The sequence below is a fragment of the Camelus bactrianus genome, chromosome 34 (genome assembly GCF_048773025.1).
Source record: "Camelus bactrianus isolate YW-2024 breed Bactrian camel chromosome 34, ASM4877302v1, whole genome shotgun sequence".
In the NCBI taxonomy this organism is placed as follows: Eukaryota; Metazoa; Chordata; class Mammalia; order Artiodactyla; family Camelidae; genus Camelus; species Camelus bactrianus.
The window spans coordinates 19,237,827-19,252,512 of record NC_133572.1 but is presented as its reverse complement, the minus strand read 5'-3'; positions in this window follow the sequence as shown (position 1 = coordinate 19,252,512).

The window sequence follows — 14,686 nt, the reverse complement described above, 5'->3', positions numbered from 1 at the left end:
GCCTGGTTTAGCCAGGATTCACTTACCCCGTAGATAAGGGTTTTCATGATGCCACTGAATCCACGCCCCTGGTTTTGGCTCAGGCGGATTGCTGTCTCAGTCCCAGCTCTGCCCTCACCAGCTGTATGACTCGGATTACACGGCCCCCCTCCAGGAGCCTCAGTGGCTGAATCTGTTAAATGTGCACATTAACCTCTACCTCTCCGGGTTCCTGTAAGGGTGGCATGAACACATAGGAGCAGTGTGCTTAACAGAGCGTCGGGCACACGGGACCACGCAGTAAACGTTAGCTCTGCCTGCTCCTCCCTCCTCTCCACCAGTTCTCACCTAAAATTTCCACCAGAAGCTTCATTAGATGATCCCCCCCCCCAAAAAAGGAGGAGGCTGTCACAATAAAGACAGACACTGCCGAATGCAAATGCTGGCTGTGAAGAGAAATGGGATGAATATTCTGGTTTTTCTTGCCCCGTGCTAACAATATACAGCGAATGCTTTGAGTACCTCAACTACGGTTCTGACATCTGAGCCAGACCTTTTATGTTCATTCTATTTTAATACTTACGACATTTTTAGGATGCAGGCATTTTTAATTCTTTCCTTCTGTCAACTTTCTTTGGACTTGATTTGCTGTACCTTTTTTATTTTCCTGTGATGAAAATTAAAATCACCAATTTTCGGTCTTTCTTCGTTTCTAGCATGTGCGTTTCAAGCTAAAATTCCCTCTAAGTTCTCCTTTAGCTGCACTTTAATAGTGTTAATATGTCAATTGTTATTTCTACAAATTATTTTATTTATTACAAAACACTGGCTAATTCCCAGTGAGATTCTTATCTGAATCGGTTGTGAAGTTTAGACGTGTATGCTGAATTTCTCATTAGTTGGCGATTTCTAGTTATGAGATCTCCAGTTAATGATAATTACCTTAATTCCATTGTTGTCAGAAAAAAAAACTAAATGATGTCACTCTTTCAAAATTTGTTGATGCTTGCAATGTGGTCTGGCACATGGACAGTTTTAGCAAATGTTCTATTGTGTAATTGAAGAGACTGTTTTCTGTCATTGTTGGTAACTGTGTTCTGAAATGTCAGCTTGGTAAATCTGTTAACGTGTTACTTTGATTAGTTATATTCTTCCTGACTGTGTGTGTGTGTTGGTGTTTGCTCTATCAGCTGTTGAGAGAAGTGCATTAAAATCTCAACTTTTTTTTTTAACATTTTTTATTGATTTATAATCATTTTACAATGTTGTGTCAAATTCCAGTGTAGAGCACAATTTTTCAGTTATACTTGAACATATATATATACATTGTCATTTTTTTCTCTGTGAGCTACCGTAAGACCTTATGTGTATTTCCCTGTGCTATACAGTATAATCTTGTTTATCTATTCTACAATTTTGAAATCCCGTCTATCCCTTCCCAGCCTACTTTTACCATAAGTAAAACAAAACGACAACCCACGGAATGGGAGAAAATTTTTGCAAATGAAACTGACAAAGGCTTGATCTCCAGAATATATAAGCAGCTCATATGACTTAATAAGAAACAATCAAACAACCCAATCCAAAAATGGGCAAAAGACCTAAACAAGCAATTCTCCAAGGAAGACATACAAATGATCAAAAGGCACGTGAAAAAATGCTAAATATCACTAATTGTCAGAGAAATGCAAATCAAAACTACAATGAGGTATCACCTCACACCAGTCAGAATGGCCATCATTCAGAAATCCACAAATGACAAATGCTGGAGAGGCTACGGAGAAAAGGGAACCCTCCTACACCGCTGGTGGCAATGCAGTTTGGTGCAGCCACTGTGGAAAACAGTATGATGATTCCTCAAAAGACTAGGAATAGACTTACCGTATGACCCTGGGATCCCACTGCTGGGCTTATATCCAGAAGGAACCCTACTTCAAAATGACACCTGCACCCCAGTGTTCATAGCAGCACTATTTACAATAGCCAAGACATGGAAACAGCCTAAATGTCCATCAACAGATGACTGGATAAAGAAGAGGTGGTATATTTCTACAATGGAATACTACTCAGCCATAAAAACCGACAACATAATGCCATTTGCAGCAACATGGATGCTCCTGGAGAATGTCATTCTAAGTGAAGTAAGCCAGAACAAGAAATAAAAATACCATTTGAGATCGCTCATATGTGGAATCTAAAACAAACAAATAAACAAACAAAGCATAAATATAAAACAGAAACAGACACATAGACATAGAATACAAACTTGTGGTTGCCAAGGGGGCAGAGGGTGGGAAAATCTCAACTTGAGGTGAGGTGTCTGACTTTTTCAGTGTAAGCATCCTAGTGGGTATGAACTGGTATCTTCTTATGGTTTTGATTTGCATTTCCTTGTTGACTAATGATGTTGGGCATCCTTTCATGGGCTTATTGGCCATTTGTATATCTTTTTTGGAAAAATAGCTGTTTGGATCCCTTGCCCATTTTTAATTGGGTTCTTTGTCTTTTTTCATTGAGCTGTGAGAGATCTTTATATATGCCAGATACAAGTCCCTTGTCAGATGTATGTATTGCAAAAATATTCTTTCATAATCTTAGTTGCCTTTTACTTTCTTAACAAGTTATTCTTTAAAGCATAAAAGTTTTAATTTTGATGAAGTCCAGTTTACCCATGTTTTCTTTGGTACTTATGCTTTTGGTGTCATAACTAAGAAACCATTGCCACATCCAAGATTATAAAAATGTATACCTATGATTTCTTTAGAGTTTTGTACAGATCTTCCTTGATTTATGATGAGGTTATGTCCCAATAAATCCATTGTAAGTTGAAAATATCATAAGTTGAAAATGCATTTAATACACATAACTTACCAAACATTATAGCTTAGCCTAGCCTACCTTAAAGTTGCTCACAACCCTTACATCAGCCTACAGTTGTGTGAAGTATTCTAACACAAAGCCTATTTAATAATAAATTGTTAAAAAAAATCTCACAAAACGTATTGAATTCTGTACTGAGGGTGAAAACAGAATGGCTGGCTGGGTACAGAATGGTTGTAAGCACGTGAGTTGTTTACCCTTGCGATCTGTGGCTGACTGGGAGCTACGCCACGCTGTCCTGCACAGCATCACAGGAGAGCATTGCATCACTTATCACAAGCTCAAGAAGAGATCCAAATTCAAACTTCAAAGTATGTTTCAACTGAATGTGTATCACTTTCTCATCCTTGTAAAATAAAAAAAAAAAAACCATTAAGTCGAATCATCGTGAGTTGGAGACCATCTGTTGTGTTAGCTTTTACATTTAAGTCTTTGATCCATTACGAGTTAATTTGTATATATGGTGTGAGGTAAGTATCCAACTTCATTCCTCTGAGTGTGGCTTTCCAGTCGTTCAAACACCATTTGCTGAAAAGATGGGTCTTTCCCCATTTACTTGTCTTGGCACCTGTGGAAAATCAATTAACATGAAGGTTTATTTCCAGCTTCCCAGGTTTATTCTATTCCATTGATCCATACAGTTATCATTTTGCCCGTACCACACCAGAATTATTACTATTGCTTTGAACTAAGTTTTGAAATTGGGAAGTCTGAGTTCTTCAGCTTTGTTCTTCCTGTTCATGATTATTTTGGCTACTTTGTGTCTCCTGAATTTTTGCATGAATTTTAAGATCAGTTTGTCATTCTCTGCAAAGAATTCAGCTGAAATTTTGATAGGGTCTGCACTAACTGTAGATCAGTTTGGAGAGTACTCTCATCTTAACAAAACTGAGTCCTCTGATCCATGAACATGGAATATCTATTCATTTATTTAGGTTTTCTATAACTTTTTCAACAATGTTTTGGAATTGTCAGAGCATAAGTTTAGCACTTCTTTTGTTGTATTTATTCCTTGTATTCTTCTTCATGCCATTTTAAGTGGTATTGTTTCCTTAATGTCATTTTCAGGTTTGCCCATTGCAACTGTGTAGGAATACAATTGATTTCTGTATTTTGACTTTGGTAGCCTCCAAACTTGCTGAACTCACTTATTAGTTCTAATAGGATTGTTTTGTTTTTTTTTTACTGTATTCCTTAAGATTTTCGATGTACAAAATTATGTCAGTTTAGTATAGGAAATGTGTTTTGTTTCATTTTCTTGACTAATTGCTCTGGCTAGCATCTTCAGTAGAAGGCTGACTAGAAATAGTAAGCCCAAATACTCTGCAGATTTTGGACTTGGCAGCCTTATAATCAAGTGAGCCAATTCTCTTCCTTTATGCATATATACAGGCTTCTTTGGTTTGTTTCTCTGGACAACTCTGACTAACCCATATACCAAATTAAGTTACGTGATGAGTCATTGCTGCTTTTCTTTGTGGTTGGGTCAGGCCCTCAGGGGACTATTAGATGTAGAGCTTCCTGTGAAAAAGCAGTCCCCAGTGCATGACTTTGATAACATTTTATGATTTGGAAAATGAATGTGAAAGGGAGACCTGAAATATTTAAATTCATGATCTATGTTTACTGCCTGGTCCTCTAATAGAGTTATTATGTAAAAGGTCAGTCCTAGGATAAAAATCAAATAAATTAAGCACTGTTAAATCAATACTATCAAATGGCTGTCTTTCCTTTTTTTTTTTTTTTCTGTTGATTTTGAAAAGCACACACGTTATATTAGACAGTAAATCCTAGGAATTTTCAGCTTTTGTTTTCTACGTCTGCTCCGCCTTGGGACAGATTTCCAAGGAAAATATTGGTAAAAAGTTTTTAAATACTTAAATTGGAAGACATCTATTAGCCATAAAATTCATGATAAATTTACCAGTACTTTAAAAGTGATAACAAAACTTTATTTTAAAAAATGAATTTTGAATAATTGAATAATTACTTCAGATGATACTTCAATGTAAAAGCTGAGTATGTAAACGTAGTGGACTCCTACGGTACTTCATGCATACTCTTTAAATATTTGTTGACTGAATGAATGACTCGACAAGAAAGCAACATTAAGAGAAGTACAGATGCAATTTTATTATAAACATGCGGCTTTAAAACCAGGAATTGGCTGAATCACAAAGGCAGGGAGCACAGTCAGCCACTCCCCAGGGGAATCACTAAGACCTGCCCCTCGCACAGGGCCTGGCAAAACACAGACAGTGATGAACTTGCTAAACTGAATCATGAATATAAGGTCTGTATGGGAACTACTTTTCTTTTTTCAATGTCTGTGATGGGAAACTGCCTTCTAGGCGAAATTGCCTGGTTATAAGCTGTGAGGCTCTCACCAACCAGAATTTATGGAGTCACATTAGTTTTCCCTCTGCAGAACTTCATCCTGCAGAGACTGGAGCCAGAGGGGTTCTGTAGCAGGAGCTGCTCTTCACTGCCTCGGTGGTTCCTGGGGCAGTGCTGCTCAGATCTCAGTGCGTAGACAGACTGTCTGGGGTCCTGTTAGGATGCAGGGTCTGGTTCAGTAGGTCTGGGTGGGGCCCAAGATTCTGCATTTCTAGCAAGCTCTGGGGCAATGCTGCGATGGGGTCCACAGAGTACACTTGGGGCAGCAAGGTCATAGAGAAAGAGGGAGATTTCTTCATAACCGAGCAGAATAAGCAGATATGGGGTGATGGAAGTCATTGAAGCTGGAGTCTGAAGGCTGGTTATATGACCCCAGAAGAATCACTTAACTCCTCTGTATCCAAATAGTCTCATGGGGGAAATGGATGTCATCATAATAATAAGACGCTAAATACCCACCGCATGGGATTGTTGTGAGAATTGATGGGTAACTTACTATAAACATGTAGGGAAGTGCTCTGTACACAGCCAGAGCTCGGTAAGTGCTTGCTGACTGAATGGTAAGCATGGATTACACACCATCTGCAGATCAGAGGGCTTCACCCCTCACCTCCAACCTATGTGCCAAAGACAGTGCCCGGCACCAGGTAGGTGGGCATGCAGCGTTTACTCAGTTCAGGTAATAGCAGAGCGATCAATGCCTGTAAAGACATTACTCCCTGGACGATGGCCCCCTCTGGCACCAACAGGGGGACCTCTTGACTGAGAAAGCAGTAACTTTGAAGCCTTGGGTAACTTCCAGGCTGCTCTGAGCCAACAGTGGGAGACAGAACCAGCTCCTTCCAATAAAAACGTGATATTAGATCTTTCCCATCTTTCCACATAAATTGTGTGTAAAATCACTTACCTGCCTCTGGGACAGGGCCGTACCTGTCCTGCGCAGGTGGCTTAGCCACCCTGGGGCACAGCTTGCAGGGCTGTGGTCAGTACCTTAGGGGCCAAGTCATCCTCCAGATCACTGTGACTGTGACTCCAAGCCACCACCATCTCCCCGGAGGATGCTCTGCTGAAGGTCAAGTGAAGGTCTTGTGAACAACAGAAGGTACGGTAAAGTGCGGAACAGAATCCCCAAACAGCACAGCAGGAATGCAGATTGAAAACCCTGGGAATTACCTGCAGCTCCACTTAATTCTTAACAGCTCTTCCTGGTGAGGTTTCAGCGTAGGTGAAATAAAGTGTGTGGGCTGCGTGAATGAGTGTGAGCTAGAGAAAATGCAGTCATCTACTCCTGCGTGCATTAGAAATTCTACTCTGGTAACAAGAAAGTTCGGCTTGTTTTTGGCTTTAAAGTCAGGCATGCTATGCTATATAATCAGGTATCACATTGGATGTACAGGCATTGGAAAATGGTACTGATGCTGGGAATTAAACGGTAAAGCACCTTGCAGATTATGTTGTCAGTGGGCGCAACCAGTGTTCCGGGTTCTTGTCCCAACCCAGAAAGAATTCAGGCACAAGACATAGAGGTTAAAAAAAGTAAAGTGAGGATTTATTAAAGGATGGACAGTACACTCTCAAGGGGAGAGCGGGCAGGCTCAGGTGGGCGGCTGCTCTGAGTTTCTTTGGTAAGTTGGTTACACAGGGTGTAGAAATGAATGGGCGGAATATTCACTGGGGAGGGAAGGGCTTGGGGTCGTATTTCCTGATTATCATCCCAACTCCCCCTTCCCAAAGGAAGGAGGGATTTTTGTCCCTATTTAGTCTGGATTGGAGGTGTCATGGCGTCCGTGCATGATGGGGACTTCTGACCTGCAAGGCTAATTTTATAGAAATGAGGGCACAATGAGCAAAATGTTACATTCAGACACTGGAAACGCCTGCCTTTTCTGACCTTTCCTTGTTGGTCTCCAGGCCAAAAGGTGTGGCCCCTTATCAGCCCAAAGTTTCCTGCTTTTCTCTCTCTGCCCAGGGACCCCTGGTGCTTCCATGATGCATGTTTTCCTGCATTTGGCTTGTGCCCCTGCTTTCTGCCCAATCCCTGCCATTTGGTCTGTGCCCCCCTTTCTCTGCTCATATCTAGCTCTCTGCCTGCTCTAACAATTATACATATATGTCATTATATATATGTGTGTGTGTGTGTGTGTGTGTGTGTGTGTGTGTATAAACTCTCTCCCCACTCCACCCTCTACTCCAATATTTAGCAATGGGCTGGGCTAGTAGTTAGTCAGTACTGGCTGATTTCTGAATCTTCAATTCTCTGTTTACATTTCTCAGGAACTACAGAACACAGCCAAGAAAGTGATCATTTCTATTTCCCTGAAGGGCATAAAAATGTAATTGACTTCATCATGCATTTCTTGTGCACCGGACACTTTTTGAAGATGAAAAGCACCTGGAGGGTAAACGTAGGGCAGAGTTTTGTACCTGATGAGCATGTTAGAACTGCTGCAGGGTTTCTTTTTCTTTTTTTTAATATTAATTTAACTATTTCAGATGACAGGAAGCACTGAGGGTAACATCTTTAAAAGTAGTAAGTCAAAATGCTTTTATTTCTTTAGCTCACTCTCCTCTTTACTCACCGATACAGCAGAAACTAACAGAATGTGCAGTTTCAAGTTTTAGGTAGACTGCAAATCAGGTTAAAGGCAATGATCTAATTGCCCCCCAAACAGATTTAAAGCTTAATTAGTTAAAAAAGAAAAGTGAAGTTACCGTAATTGTATAATTACACTAGAAAATGAAGGCTTTTGCATTTTAAGTTCAGAATTAAGCTTTCTTTTGTACTAGATTAGGTCCTTTGTACCATCTATGGAAGAAGAAGCTGGTCTCAGCACACTGGGCCCCTGATCTTCACTGTGATCAGGTCATCAGCTGCTACCCCCACCCCCACCCCATGACAGTGAGCTGAGGGAACTCAGGATGACCACAAGCAGGCAGCCTGGCCTCTGCTGCCACCCCCAACGATGCCACCTGAGGGGACTCAAGATATGAAAGAACAGGACACTGGCCCTAGAGAGCCAGGTGCCTATCAAAGGAATGGTTTCAATGAGCCCAGACATTTGCACCTTCCCATACTTAGAAAAGTGCTAAATTCCTTAACTCGAGATACCTGGTTTTCTTTAATTAGTAGTAATCCTTTGATGTTCTAAGTACCCCTTCTTTGTGGCAAAACTCCTGTATATCCTGGTTCCTCCCCTGCTTCTCTGGAACAGTCTCTTAGAGCCATCTGAGAGCGATCTTCCTTCCCTGAGTTTGAGTCCTCAGAAGGTCTGCTGAATAAAACATAACTCACAACTCTCAGGTTGTGCATTTTTTTAGTCACCATCACAGATGCAGAACCAGAGATACCGAGGGCCGAGTGTGCTACATCATTTTATATGAGGGACTCAAACATCCACGGATTTTGGTATCCAAGGGAGCTCCTTGAATCAATCCCCTGCAGATCCCGAGGGACCACTGTAGAGGGGACTTAAATAATGCATTTGGAATGATCTTCTCTCTAAGCCTGCTGGTTCTATCTGAGCTCTTTCCTTTACTCCAAAGATTCTTATGCATCAGGAACCTATGGGTTCTCAATAAACACTGACTGAGCGTGTGGATGTCAAAGTGACCAAGCAAAGGAATCGGGCTGGAAATTGTCTCCCTCTCCTCTTTGAGGAATAGGTGCCCTTGGACTAAGTGCTCATTTGACAAGGTAAAATCAGAGCACATACATCGGGTGAGTTTGGTTTGGTTCATTTTGGCACGAGAAAATTTCCAGTGATTCATCTGAGCAACACTTCTCCTTTTTCACAGCTCTGATGAACGACAGTTTCTATTTATAAATGTTTCTGATCCCTTTGTTAAGCAGTGGTGTGTTCTCAGAAAGAATGTCATCAAAGGTGTACAACCTCAGAGTGCCATACAATCGTCCATCCGATTGCTTTACTACAACTTTTCCTACTCCTGTTAGAAATTATCAAAGGCATAAGTGGAAAATGTTTCATTCAGAATCAGAACTCCATAGAGGTCTAAAGAAAGAGTCTTACATTGTTGCCAGTTTTAAAAAAACAAAGAGTAACTCAGGGCAGGAGGATTAATTCACAGTAATCTCACTGAGGGTAGGTGGAGTCTAAAAAGCATGATTTATGATTCTGATTTAATCATTCTTAGTATAGCAGAATAGGGATTGTACCAAGCCCTGGGACTACAGCAGGAAACAAGACAGACAAAAAAATCCTGCTCCTTTCAAGCTTACCTTCTCGTATAAGGAGATAAGCAATAAACAACTAAAATACCATATTTAAATTATTTTAAACTAAGGTACATATTTTTGCACCATTTCATATCTCAAAGACTTGCGTCTTACAATTGCTGTTGGCCTGGTGTCAATCAAGATGCAGCTGTTACTACAGCTCTTGTTTCATGCCTCAAAAATAGTGAAGACAGCATTTGGGGACAGAATCCTGGAGACACCAGCAGAAGCACCTTGGGAAATGGTGCAGCACCGGAACTCCTGGTGCCACAAGATACGGTGATGGCTGGAGAGATATCCTGTCAGTGGGTCTGACTTCCATCATCCAGAGCAGTTGAACTCTGAATATGATGAGGGTTTAAGAATATCTTAAACACTGTATTTTGCTTATTTACAATACAATTTTATTTTGTGTTTTAACAGTTAAGAAATAATTTCCTGTTTGGTTTGCAGAGCAGTGATATATAATAACACCACTGTGTAGATAAGTCTAAAACAGCTACTTCAGTGTCAGTGGGTGTAAAATAATTTTGAAGTAATAAAAAAAGCAGCTTGTCTGTCTTATTGGCAGTAATTTTTAATTTAATTTATCTCCTAGTGGTACATAACATTACAGTGTTTCTTGTAAGTGATGCTTTCTTCAGTGTGAGGAAATACAGTATTTGTATATTACAGGATAATAAGTGTTTTAAAGGACACTAAAACATGGAAAAGTGAATAGGGAATGCCACTGAGTGGGGGGGTTGTGTGCCATTTTAATCAAGGTAGGCGGGAAAGCTCTTGAGAAAGTGACATTTAAATATGACTGGAGCACACCCAGCTTATTTGAGAAATAGGGAGGAGGCCACATGGCTGAAATGGAATGAGAAAGGGGGGAAGTGGTCGCAGATGAGGTTGAGAGTCGAAGGAGAGCAGCTCACACAGGACCCTGTAGGAGATTGGAAGGATGCACTTTGAGATTATAAGGATTTTCATATTTACTCTAAATTAGCAAGGGCTCCATCAGAGGATTTTGTGCAGAGAAGAAACGTGGCCTGGCTTACATAATGAAAGGATCACTGAGGCTGCTAGATGGAGAAAAAGACCGAAGGAGGACAAAGATGGAGACGGGGAGAATGGGTGGGAGGCTGTCATCATGAACCAGAAGGAAAGTCATGGTGGCTTGGACCAGGGCAGTAGTAGTGTAGAGATCATGAGAAGTGATGGAATTCTTGACTCATTTTGAAGGTAGATCTGAAAGGTTTTGCTGATCATTTGCATAAGGAATGTGAGAAAAAAAGAAGATTCAAGGTATTTTGTCTTAGCAACTACAAAGATGAAGTTGGCATTAACTAAGATGGGGAAGACACTCAGAAGAATAAGTTTGGTGGGAATTGAGTTGCAGGTGTCTATTAGCCATCCAAAGGAAGACACCATGTAGATAAATCAGGTATATGAAACTGGAGTTCTCACCACCAGTCCTTTTTTTTAATTGAAGTATCGTCAGTTACAATGCATCAATTTCCAGTGCACAGCACAACATCCCAGTCATACACACATATGCACATATTCCTCACCACTAGTCCTTTGCCAAAATTTCCCCAATCATCTATTCATTGGCCGAAGTGTGTCTTCTTTTAGTTTCCTTTGAAAGAGTAATTTTTCCACCAAATATCATGTTCATATGAACAATATTCCCTGAGTTCTTACATGTTCAAGCTATCTGATAATAACAAATGCTGGAGAGAATATCTCACAACAGGATCTGTCAATTGCAAGCTACAGTGTAAATTATTACAACCACTATGGAAAATAGTTTGGGAATATATTTTAAGACTGCACATTTACAAACTCTAAGAGCCAGCAATTCCACACCAACATTCATATCCAATAGAAATCTTGACAAAGACATTAGAAGACATGCAGAAAAATACTCATAATAGGATTCCTGCTGCAGCAAAACCTGGAAACAATCCAACAGCATTCCAACAAAATAACAGATAAATTACAGTATATTCCCATTGCGAACTATTATACAGCAGTCAAAATGAATTATCTACAGCAAAATCCAATAATATGAATTAATCAGCGATGTACCATATTTCATCTTTTCTAACATGTGCAATTCTTCTTATGACATCTCAGAAATCTTAGCTTACTTGGTAGAATTTCTTTTTTATTAGTGGTTGTGTCAGCTATTATGATACTGTCCCTCGGCTCCAAATTCAGTCTTCTACAATCAGCTTTGTGATGTAGGCACTAAGAAAGAGCACACTGTGCTCGGCCAGGGGTCTCCATGGAAAGCTTTGTCAGTAGGGGGGCACCAGAGGGGGCTTCAGTGATGGAGGAGGAAGACGGGGCTCCCTCCTCCTGTTGGCTTCCTGTTTGCTGTCCCTGGGACCTCATCCTCAGCAAACTGTCTTCACAGCAGCAGAGGTAATTCACCCCTGTAACAGCAGCTGAATCCGGCTTGTAGTTTTCTCATCACCTGCAGCAACAGTCTGGTGACATCACCTCAGCAGAGGCAGCCACCCCTCCTCAGAGACCTGGCTCAGAGCCCCAGGGGGCCCCTCTGCTGGGCTCAGGGACACCTGCATCACCCCAGCAATGCTTCCACCTCACACGTCTCCTTTTCAGGCCCAGATGACCCTTCTTCTAGGTTTGTCCCTTAGTTTCCTTTGTTTTCTCAGCCATAGGGGATGGCAGCTCTTCCCCTGGCTTCTACCTCCGTGATACCGTAGAGTTCTCATTTCACTTTCAGTGGAAAACAACTTTATACCCGACACCAGTGCTTTAGATCAAATTTCTCTTGTCAAATATCTGGTGTGATTTCTGCCTGATTAATAAAATGATACATAGAGTAAACATGCCCCTTATAATTCATGGGGTATTCGATCTGAAGTCTTAGACGATCACATACAGCAAAATACCTTTCACACAAAGTTAAAAGAAATAAAACCAATGTTTTAGAAATACACACACACACACACAGACGATTTAGGATACTTCTTACCGCTGGTCTAGAGAGGCAGAGATATCTCATGATGGAAAAATCTATAGGTAGGCGTAAGTTACATATGATGTTCTAGTTCTTACAGCTGGGTTCATTTCATTTATTATGTTATTACATAAATAATACCAACCTACCTACATAGAAACACACATGCATCATACATTTATAATACATACATATATATACAACATACATATATATACATGCATACATACGTAACACAATGTGTTGAACTTGGATGAGACTGTAAAAGAACTCTGACTAATCAGAGTCCTTAAAGATGACCTCAAAGTAAAATAAAAGTGTTCCCCTTTTTACTTGAAGAAAGGCTTGGTTGAGTTAGACTTCCTGGCTCACTTTCTTCTCTTGAGTTTACTGTAGATGCTCCTTCACTGTCTTTTGCTGCTGAAGGTTTCTGTAACAGAAGTCCGAAGCCATCCAGCTTTTATTTCCCTTAAAACTGAGTTCATCCTTAGATGACTGGATAAAGAAGATATGGTATATTTATACAATGGAATACTATTCAGCCATAAAAATGACAACATAACGCCATTTGCAGCAACCTGGATGTCCCTGGAGAGTGTCATTCTAAGTGAAGTAAGCCAGAAAGAGAAAGAAAAATACCATATGAGATCGCTCATATGTGGACTCTAAAAAGAAAAAAAAAAAAGAACATAAATACAAAACAGAAACAGACTCATAGACATAGAACACAAACTTGTGGTTGCCAAGGGGGAGGTGGGTGGGAAGGGACAGACTAGGAGTTCAAAATTTGTAGATATTGACAGGCATATGCAGAATAGATGAACAAGATTATACTGTGTAGCACAGGGAAATAGATACAAGATCTTGTGGTGGCTCACAGCGAAAAAAAAATGTGACAATGAATATATGTGTGTTCATGTATAACTGAAATATTGTGCTCTACGCTGGAATTTGACACAACATTGTGAAATGACTATAACTCAAAAACAAAAATGGTAAAAAAGAAAACTGAGTTCATCCTAATGCCTGGCTTCCCAAAAGGCAAGGATTCCCCTACATCTCTGAAGGATTCCCAGCGTGCCTTGCTCTGTGTCTTTAGACAACAGTTTCCCCAAAGTGTGACCTAGTGTTCATGGTTCAGGGTCAGCTCTCTGCTGCCCAGTGCGCCCTGATTTTTTTTTTTTTAACTATGTGTTAAAATATTGATTCTGTCGCTGTCTCTGGGCTTCTTCTCAGGAGCTCCCGTAGGCGCGTGGGCTGTGCTTCGCTTTTCTTCAGTTCTCTAGATGTGACTTGCTGCTAATTTTAGCTCTTTATTTTCCTTTGATTTTGTTCGTTTTCCCCGTTTCTATCCCCCATGCCCTTCACCTTTGCCCAATCTCCCTTGTGCCCTTCCTGATGTATTTTTTATTTCCATAAATTTTTCTCTAATTGAAGGAGAGTTGAATCACAATGTCGTGTTAGTTTCTGGTGTACAGCATGGTGATTCAGTCATACACACACACACACACACACACATATATATTCTTTTTCATTATAGGTTATTACTAACTTTTTTGTCTTGCTTTCTTTCCTGATTTCTCCCATCATCTTCTGTTATCTGTTCATTCCTCTCTTCCCTGAGTTTATCCAATCTTGACTTTCATATTTGGGATTCATGGTATTTATTCAAATTAATGATAGATTGTTTGGTTATAAGTTTTGCCTGCTCTATGGCAATTTTCCCTAAAAACTTCTCCCTGTCTGTAGAAATGTCTTGCTGTTCTTTCCCATATATATTCTTAGAGTATTTTTGGATGACTACTATACACTTCCTTTTAAGTTTTTTTCTTTTTTTTTTTAGTTGTTGCATTGTCCTGAACCAGTAAGAGGCTGGAGGTGGAGCAGCAGACAAGGAGGAGTAAGGCCCCCCCCCTTACTCAAGAGCGCCCCCTCCTCTGTGTGCCGTGAGCAGCATCTCCTTTCAGCATGCTGCTGTTGGGTAGCTGCTACTTCTGGGCCTCTCTGAACCTCTCCTGGTTCAAGGCGGTGTCTCCAGCCAGCTCTGGACTCCCCTGTGTTCCTTCACCAGTTACTGCAGCCAGGAGACAGGATCTGCCTTCCACCTCCCCAGGTGGTCCCCACGTGTTTCAGTGTCTGTTTTGTTGACGCTTTCTGAAATGTGCCAGCTACGGAAGCTCTCGGAGGCTTCCACGCCTTCCGACTCGTCCTTTCCTCTC